The sequence below is a fragment of the Chrysochloris asiatica genome, unplaced genomic scaffold (assembly GCF_000296735.1).
Source record: "Chrysochloris asiatica unplaced genomic scaffold, ChrAsi1.0 scaffold00130, whole genome shotgun sequence".
In the NCBI taxonomy this organism is placed as follows: Eukaryota; Metazoa; Chordata; class Mammalia; order Afrosoricida; family Chrysochloridae; genus Chrysochloris; species Chrysochloris asiatica.
In genome coordinates this window covers 6434449-6444358 of record NW_006408648.1, presented here as the reverse complement: position 1 = coordinate 6444358, position 9910 = coordinate 6434449, and the positions used below count along the sequence as shown (strand labels likewise).

The following is a 9910-nucleotide window of genomic DNA, read 5'->3' as shown; positions in this document are numbered from 1 at the left end:
TGATCTAATCAGTTTTATTTATTAAAGCATTAAGTCTTTCTGAATAACCATATAAAGATCAGAAACACAGAGTTAAAATTCCAGGAGTCTCTGCTTATAGAAACAGAAGGCATTCCATTATATAATCATTTATAAGGTCATACAACATTGGTCTACAATTACACCTTGCCAAACCAAAGGCATCTGGTTTTAGTGTAGTTGCCATGGGCCACTGATTACTCTAAGCTTCCCCCTGTATTGCTGCTGTTCTACACAAAATTGCTTTAAGGACCTTCCATGGTGGCAGTGTGAAAAAACAGAGGATATAGAGGACTTTGAGACTATTGTTGTTGTTCTGTGCTGTCGAGTCGACTCTGGCTCATAGCAACCCTACAGAACAGAGTAGAATTGCCCATCAGGGTCCAAGGCTGTAATCCTTATGGGAACAGATCACCAGGTATTTTTTCCCATGGAGCTGCTGGTGAGTTGGCATCGCTGAACTTTTGGTTAGCAACTAAGTGCTTAACCATTGCGACGCCAAGCAAAAATCTTATTGGCAGGCTGGTGACTAAGGCATACACTAACAAGTAGATCTAAGTGTCATTCCATTTCTACATTTTCTGAATAGGCAACAGAAAGCCAGTCTCGATGCAGTGGGTTACATATCTGGGGTTTTAAGTTATATGAATTCATTTTAAGATTTTCACTAAGGAAAGACATGTCTTCGCCACCACGCTCCGTACTAACCCTGGTGTCTGGAGCTTTCCCCTGACTGAAGTTCCTGAACAGAAGCAGCATATTTGTGGGGTTTCATGACAGGTCAAAATTTACTTCCAAATCCAAAAACTGCCTTCAGGCCAGATTTCTGGACTTGTTATTGGAATTCAGAGAGGCATGACTTAATAATGGAAAGAAATAGTCAACCAATTATAGTTAATAAGGCAATGAAGCCTGGCCACAACATTGTGAGCCAAAGGATTTTTGAATAGTATTGTCTGTTTTCATAACTGAACACAAAATAGGGATGAAAGTACTGGTTTGGGGACTTCGTGGAAGCTACTGTCTGGAGAAGTTGGCACTGGCTGCACACTTCAGGCTGCCTCTTTAGTTGGAAATGGGGAAGTAGACTATTAACTAATAAAAGCCACAGGAAAAAATGCAGTTCTATCTGTAAATTAGCATTTCTATCTTGTCTGCCAAGGAGCTCTGGTAGCGTAGTGGTTACGAATTGGACTGCAAACTGCAAGGTCAGCAATTCGAAACTACCAGCTGTTCCACGGGAGAAAGAGGGAGCTTTCTGCGTCTTACAGCCTCAGAAACCCTGTACAGGGTCGCTATGAGTCGGAACTGACTCCACTACACATTACCACCACCACCACCATCTTGTCTGCCTATGGCTAAGAATAGCTGGTCCTATGAGAGACTATGAGTAAACTGAGCTAAACAGCATCTCCCATTCTGAGAGGCAATGAACCATAATCAAGTCCAACCTTCTAAGGTTTCAAACTTCATTTCCACCCATGGCTTTCATTTCAATGTGAATATTCCCTTTCCCAGGTCAATTGCCCTAATTTCCTCTTATCTTTCCTTTTGTAATAAAGTTTTCACATACCTCACAGTCTTGGCTGATCTCTCCAGGCTAGACCCCTTTTAAAATGTGATCCTAAAGTTGTATATTATGGATGTCTGACTACAACAGAGTACAGGGGAATATTCCTCCTGCCCCAGTGGTATAAATACTCACAGTGGCGCTAACTGCAGAAAGCAGAACGTGGAGGAAGCACTTCAAATGTTTTTCATAAGATTTCCTGAAATATGCTGTCATGCTTGTTAAGACTCGGATGACAAACTATCAGAAAGAAACACTGAGCAGTGTAGAGAAGACAGGCAAAGGCAAGCACCTTGCTGAACTGTGGTGACATCACCAGATGTGAGGCCCTAGGCTCAGGCACTCATGTTAGAACCTGGCTAAGCCTTCAAACTGCAAAAGACTAGTCAGGTCTTCACACAAAATCAGGACTTCAGTTTTGCCTTTGTATATCTGTGGAGTCAGTTTGGTGTTCTAAAAACCTAATGTCTAACTTGGAGTAAATTTAGCAAGTATGCCTTCATTATCTTCATTTAATTTTTAACCCATTTTGGAGTCTAAATATCATCATAGTCATCTCAACCAACATAGCTCTTTGGTACTTTCTCTACACCCTCGGAAATCCTAGACAGGGTTGCTATGGGTTGGAACCAACTTGACAGCACTTTACAACAGCAACAGTCCTAAAAAGAGGGAGATAAAGATAAGAATCATCAAAAAGTACAAAAACTGAGAGTTCTGCTGGGGCACTGTAGGGTAAGCAATGGACTGCTAACTGCAGGGTTGTTGGTTCAAACCCACCAGATGCTTCTCGGAAACCCCATATGGGGTCACTATGAACTCGGAACCAACTCAATGGCACTGAAAAACAACAAAGAAAAGAGCTAGGTAACATGTAAAGCTTAGTACTAAGGTGTTCAGAGAAAAAAACAAAGTACGGCTTATAGGGTGCAATAGTTCCAGTCCATTGTAGGAAATCATGTGAAACTGCCTGACAGCATCTACCTTTCAAAATTACAACCAGTGATGGCAATGGATTGTATCTCCTGAGTATATATGTGTGTGCGTGTTGTTAAGTGTTCTGACTCACAGCAACTGCAGCATAGGGAAGTATTTAATGTCTCTTCTAGGCTATAACAGAGTCCTGGTATGGCACTGTAGGATAAACACTGGACAGCTAACCTCAAGGTCAGAACTGACTCGACAGCATTACTCAACAAGGACAGTTATTTGTTATTGTTAGTAAGTGCCATTGAGTCGGTTACAACTCATAGCGACCTGTATAGGGTTTCCAAGGAACAACTGGTGAGCTTGAACTGCCAACCTTGTGCTTCAAACCAACTTTGCAGTCCAGCGCATTAACCCACACAACCACACCAGGACTCCAACAAGGACAGTTGTTGTTGGGTGCCATCGAGTCAGAACCAACTCAAAGCGACCCCATGCACAGCAGAACGAAACAATGTCCAATCCTGGGCCAACCTCACTACTGCTGCCACACTTGACACCATCAATGATGCCACCTGGCCAATCAATCTCGTTAGGGGTCTTCCTCTTTTTCTCTGACCCTCCACCTTACCCAGCATGACATCCTTCTCCAGCGACTGTTTCCTCCGGACAATATGTCCAAAGTAGGAGAGATGAAGCTTAGTCATCCTGGCCTCCAAGGAGTACTCTGGTTGTACTTCTTCCAGAACAGATCTATTGGTTCTTTTGGCAGTCCATGGCACTTTCAGTATTCTCCTCCAACACCACAACTCAAAGGCATCAATTCTTCTACGATCTTCCTTATTCACTGTTCAGCTTTCTCATCCATATGAGGTTATTGAAAATACCATGGCTTGGGTCAGGTGCACCTTAGTCCTCAAGCTGACATCTCTGCTCTTCAATACTTTAAAAAATTCCTGTGCAGCAGATTTACCCAATGCAATACGTCGTCTGATCTCTTGACTGCTGCTTCCGCGAGTGTTGATAGTTGATCCAAGAAGAATGAAGTCCTTGACAACTTCAATCTTTTCTCCATTGATAAGAATGTTGTTTATTGGTCCAGTGGTGAGGATTTTTGTTTAAAGAGACAGTATAGACATAAAACCAAACAGCCACCACTCGTCTGTCATGCTGTGGTGGTTTGAGTTGCTGTGATTCTGAGGGCTATGCCACCGGTGTTTTAAATAACCAGCAGGGTCACCCACGGTGGACAGATTTCAGATGAGCTACAAAACAAAGACAGACTAGGAAGAAAGACAAACTACTTCCGAATCGCTAGTCACTGAAAACTCTATGAATAGCAGAAAAACAAGGAGAGTAGTAGACGGTAAATTCCCACCAAATGACTTTTTCCTGATGGATTAGGATGAGAGAAGGTGGGTGAAGATGCTGATGGATTATGATTCAGAAATGAGAGATTGTTAACAGGGCTAATTGTGATTGGTGAATTTGACATTCTGCTGGGTATAAAGCGAGACATCTCAGAAGCAGAGGGAGGAATCTTACTACCATCAATGAAGAAGTGCCAGGAGTGGAGCGCATGCATCCTTAGGACCCAGGGATCCCTGTGCACTGAATCTCCTAAACCAGGGACAGAAAGCTGTGACATCAGAGGGGAACAGTATAGCAGCAACAGCAGAACCAACGGCCAGAGCATGAGACAGAACAGTGGATTGCCCAGCCCATGAAACAAGCAAAGCTGAGTAACTTTAGGCAGGAGACTTGCTTGTAGAATGGGGAGCCTCCAGACACTTAATTAGGGGAGTTAGGTTCGCTGGTCCACAGAGCCTAGAAGTGCCCTCAGATTGAGGTTTATGGTAGAATGTTGTACCCTGTAAGCATATATTTGTTGCTGTTGTTGTTACGTGGCGTCTGAGTCATAGCGACTTTTATGTTGTTGTTAAGTGCCGTGGAGTTGTTCTGACTCATAGTGACCCTGCACAGGGTTTCCGAGGCTGCAAATCTTTACAGGAGCAGAAAGCCTCATTTTTCTCCCATGGAACAGCTGGTAGTTTGGAACCTTGAAGTTAGCAGCCCTAACCACTACTCTACCAGAGCTCCTTAGCGACTTTTATAAGCAGCCCTAAAAGAGCTTTGTACCATTGTCCAGGCAAAGAAAGGCCTGTCTGTGGGCACTGCTGAAGAAAGGCTGTCCTGAAGCAAGTGTCTAACACTTCTGAACCTGAAATGTAATAACTAGGGTTCTGTGTCAACTTAACTAGCCCAAGATTAGCAGTTGAGATGTGCTTATTCCATGGTGATGAAACCTAATACAGGCATAGTTAACTCTATGGTGATTGGTTATGAGCAGCCAATCAACTGAAAGGATGTTTCTTTGGGGGTGTGGTCAGCTCCTAATATCATGGACAAGCAAGAAAGGATAGCCCTCACTAACGCTGGGGATCTGGGACTCCATAATGTAAGCCATTTTCTTGATATAAACTTCTCTTTTTGTATATACTTATATATATTTCACTGGTATTGCTTTCTCTAGAAAACCCAGTCCATTAAGTTCCCTAATAACCCCCAAAAATGTGAGTATGATGTCTGAGTTCTGCAGTCTCAGAAATCCTATATAAGGTCCCTAGGAGTTCGAACTTAACAACAATATATGTGTGTGTGTGTGTGTCCGGCAATGGGGTTGCTGAGTGAAAACAAAGAATGAGAAGAGGGAATGAGTAAAGCTACAGCTGGTTTTAGGCCACCCAGGTAAGGTATTCATGGGCATCCAGGACTGAGAAGTAAATGTCCATGATTAGCATGTTTGCAACACCTTGGGACTTTGATTTTTTTTTTTTTTTTTAAGAAGGTGGTGGTGGGTGGTTGTGTGCCGTGGAGTCAGTTCCGACTCTTAGCCTCTTAGCAACCCTGTATAGAGTTTCTGAGGCTCAACAATAACAATCTTTACAGGAGCAGAAAGCCTCATTGTTTTTTCCGCAGAGCAGCTGGTTGACCTTGAGGTTAGCAGCTCAGTGCAACAATTTGTATTTAAATGACTAAGCACCATTGGGAAAATTCTTCTCACTATTGCAATAAGGTTTTCGGGTTCTAAAACATCCAGTTTCATGACCATTGTTTCCTTTTATTACCAGTCAGAATGAGTAGGCGTGGGTTCATATCCCTCATGGTCACCATATATAGCTCTTGATAGTCAGGGCCAGGAGTCCTGGTGTGGTGCCATAGGATAATGCACTGGATCACAAGGTCGGTTTGAACTGCAATGTGGTCGATGGTTCAAACTCACCAACCTCTCCTTGGAAACCCTACATATGGTCACTATGAATCAGAACCAACTCGACAGCACTTAACAACAACAATCAAGGTAAAGTGGAAATAGGTGAAGGACTCTTCTTAATTAAAAAGCCTGAGCTAGTGAGAGAAGTAAGAGAATCTACCAACCTCTTTCAAGAAGATTCAGCCTTCTAGCTTAATGAGGATATTATATATATGGAATTCTATAAATAATCGTATGCATGCATATATTATATATATATGATTATTTATAGAATTATATATACACATATATGATTCAGGAGTCCTGGTGTGGTGCTTCAAACTTACCAGGTCGGTGTTTCAAACTTACCAGTTCCTCCTCAGAAATCCTAGATGGGGTCGCTATGGGTACTATGAAGGAAAATGTGGCGTCAGGATTGGTGGAAGACTCATTAACAACCTGCGATATGCTGATGATACAACCTTGCTTGCTGAAAGTGAAGAGGACTTGAAACATATACTTATGAAGATCACAGAGCACAGCCTTCGATATGGATTACATCTCAATGTTAAGAAAACAAAAATCCTCACCACTGGACCAATAAACAACATTCTTATCAACGGAGAAGAGATTGAAGTTGTCAAGGACTTCATTCTAATTGGATCAACTATCAACACTCATGGAGCAGCGGTCAAGAGATCAGACGACGTATTGCATTGGGCAAATCTGCTGCATAGGAACTTTGTAAAGTACTGAAAAGCAGAGATGTCAGCTTGAGGACTAAGGTGCGCCTGACCCAAGCTATGGTATTTTCAATAACCTCATATGGATGCGAAAGCTGGACAGTGAATAAGGAAGATCGTAGAAGAATTGATGCCTTTGAGTTGTGGTGTTGGAGGAGAATACTGAAAGTGCCATGGACTGCCAAAAGAACCAATAGATCTGTTCTGGAAGAAGTACAACCAGAGTGCTCCTTGGAGGCCAAGATGGCTAAGCTTCATCTCTCCTACTTTGGACACGTTGTCCAGAGAGAACAGTCGCTGGAGAAGGATGTCATGCTGGGTAAGGTGGAGGGTCAGAGAAAAAGAGGAAGACCCCCAACGAGATGGATCAGCCAGGTGGCATCATTGATGACGTCAAGTGTGGCAGTGGTAGTGAGGTTGGCCCAGGATTGGACATTGTTTTGTTCTGCTGTGCATGGGGTCGCTATGAGTCGGTTCTGACTCGATGGCACCTGACAACAACAACAACATGGGTTATATGGCTCAAAGGCACTTAACAACAACAATATATGATTCTACCACAGTGTGCCAATTTGTCATACTGTGGTGGCTTGTGTGTTGCTGGGACACTGAAAGCTATGCCAACAGTATTTTAAATACCAGCAGGGTGACACATAGTGAAGAGGTTATCAGTGGAGCTTCCAAACTAAGAAAGACTAGGAAGGAGGAAAGGCAGACCACTGCTGAACAGTAGTTGTTAAGTGTCACTGAGTCTGTTCCTACTCATAGTGACCCTGTATAGGGTGTCCAAGGCTTTAAATCTTTGGGGATGCAGAAAGCTTCATCTTTCTCCTACAAAGCAGCTGGTGGACTTGAACTGCGGACCTTATGGTTTGCAGTCCAATGCTTATCATATGGAGCCACGCACTCCGTCTGGGGGGTGGTGGTGGTGGTGGTGGTGGTAGGTGGTGGGTGGTGGGTGGTGGTGTTAAAGTGCCGTCAAGATAGTTCCGACTCATAGCAACTCTATATAGAGTTTCCGAGGAGCGGCTGGTGGGTTTGAACCACCACCTTGTGATTGAAATTGACTTTGTGGTGTAGTACTTATGTTAGAGAGCCACACAAGGACTCCCTCTGAATGGTTAGCCACTGAAAATCTTATAAAAAGCAGTGAAACATTGACATAGTACTTGAAGATGAGCCTCTCGGGCTGGAAGGCACTCAAAATACAACTGGTACAACTGGGGAAGATCTGCCTTCTCAACCATAATGATGTGAATAGAGCAGTTCTGTGAACCTTTGATTGCTGATGTGGCACAACTCAGAATGAAGAGAAACAACTGCAGACATCCATTAATAATCCGAATGTGGAATGTACAAAGTATGAGTTTAGGAAAATGGAAGTCATCAAAAATGACAAGGAATGCATTAAGATAGATATCCTAGGCATTAATAAGTTGAAATGGACTAGTATTGGCCATTCTGAATCGGAAAATTATATGGTTTACTATACTGGGAACAAAAAATTGAGAATAGAGTTGCATTCATCATCATCAAAAATAGCATTCTAAGATCTGTCTTGAAGTACAGCGCTGTCTGTGGTAGGATGATAATCATATGCCTACGAGGAAGACCAGTTAGTACCACTATTACTCAAATTTAAACACTAACCACTAAATTCAGTGATGATGAAATTGAATTCCACCAGCTTCTTCAAGCTGAAATTGATCAAGCATGCAATCAAGATGTGTTGATAATAACTGATGATTGGAATGCAAAAGTTGGAAACAAAGGAAGGATCAGTAGCTGGAAAATATGGTGCTGGTGATAGAAACAATGCTGGAGATCGCATGATACAATTTTGCAAGACCAATGACTTATTCATTGCAAATGCCTTTTTCAACAATAGATGGAATATACAGGAATCAAATTGACTATATCTGTGGGAAGAGACAATGGAGGAGCTCAGTATCTCCAGTCAAAACTGACGGAACAGACCATCAGTTAGTTGATCACAGGCAAGGTCAGTTTGAAGCTGAAGAAAATGAAAACAAGTCCACAAGAACCAAAATATGAAAAAAAAACAAGAGCCAAAATATGATGTTGAATATATCCCACCTGAATTTAGAGACTATCTCAGGAACATATTTCATGCATTAGGCACTAATGATCGAAAACAAGAACAACTGTGGAACAACATCAAGAAAATCACCCATGAAGAAAGCAAATGTCATTAAAAAGACAGGAAAGAAAGAAAAGACCAAAGTAGATGTCAGAAGCAGCTGTGGGCTCTAGGCCCATTGACTGAGTAACGCTGTGTGTCTGCAGGAGGGAGGTTGGCTTGCAGAATGTGCCCTTTGGACACTTAAGTATTTTTTGTTTGGTATGTATACATCAAATATTTTTGCTTTGTTCATTTGTGAAATATAAGATGGAAAAAAGGGAAGGCACAAAGAAAAAGTATAATAGCTGCTGTTGTCATGAAGGGGTTTGTAATCACCGAGATGAAACAAAGCATCTCATTTGTTGAATGTAAAGTTGATAATCTTGTCTGTAAACATTCATAATAAAAAGTTAAAACAAAACAAAATAGATATCAGAAGAGACTCTGAAACTTGCTCTTGATTGTACACATGCTAAAGCAACTGGAAGGAATGAAGCAAAAGGGAAGAACATGCTCAGTGTTTCTGAATCTTAAACAATTGAAAAAAATTCAAGCCTTAGGTTGCAATATTGAAGGATTCTATGGGGAAAATACTGAATGATGCACAAACATTAAAAGAAGATGGAAGGATAGCCATGGACTGCTAGAGCTGAGAGTGAAGTGTCCAGCTGATATGAAGTGAGTTGTTGTTGTTAGGTGCCATCAAATTGGTACCAACTCATAAGGACCTTATGCACAGCAGAATGAAACACTGCCCGGTCCTGTGCCAACCTCACTATCGTTGCCATGCTTGAGCCCATTGATGCTGCCACTTTGCCAATACAAAAATGCCCAAACTTGCAGATAGTACCCTTTTGACCTAGCTTCGATGGCTGGATGATCAGAACTCGACCAGGTGAAGATAAAAAAATTTTTGATAAAGGAAACAAGTGTAAATTGCTACAATTTGATGAACTTAACCTAAACTTATGGAAGGTAGTATCTCAAAATACCACCTGAGAGGGAAGGATCATTCCCATCCCCTCTGTACATAGGGTTGATAGGGACAGGCAACTTAGACATTGGCTACCTAAAATGGAGGGAGAAGGGCTATAAAGGCACAAAGTGACCGGTTTACAAGTTTTCAGGAGGGAGTTTAGTTTTAGACTGTGCAGGGGAAGGTAGAATCCCCACTGAATAATTTTCATCATGTCTAGATGGACCTGGTAAAAGGGGATGGGGATAAGATTCTTATGATTCAATAGAAGTAACTGTTA

General features: G+C 42.0%; 1 protein-coding gene across 1 annotated transcript in view; it reads right to left on the bottom strand.

The window, feature by feature from the left end:
- The window catches only part of IQCG (IQ motif containing G), a 77976-nt gene that overhangs the window by 28810 nt on the left and 39256 nt on the right, over window positions 1–9910 (bottom strand). The window lies entirely within an intron of this gene.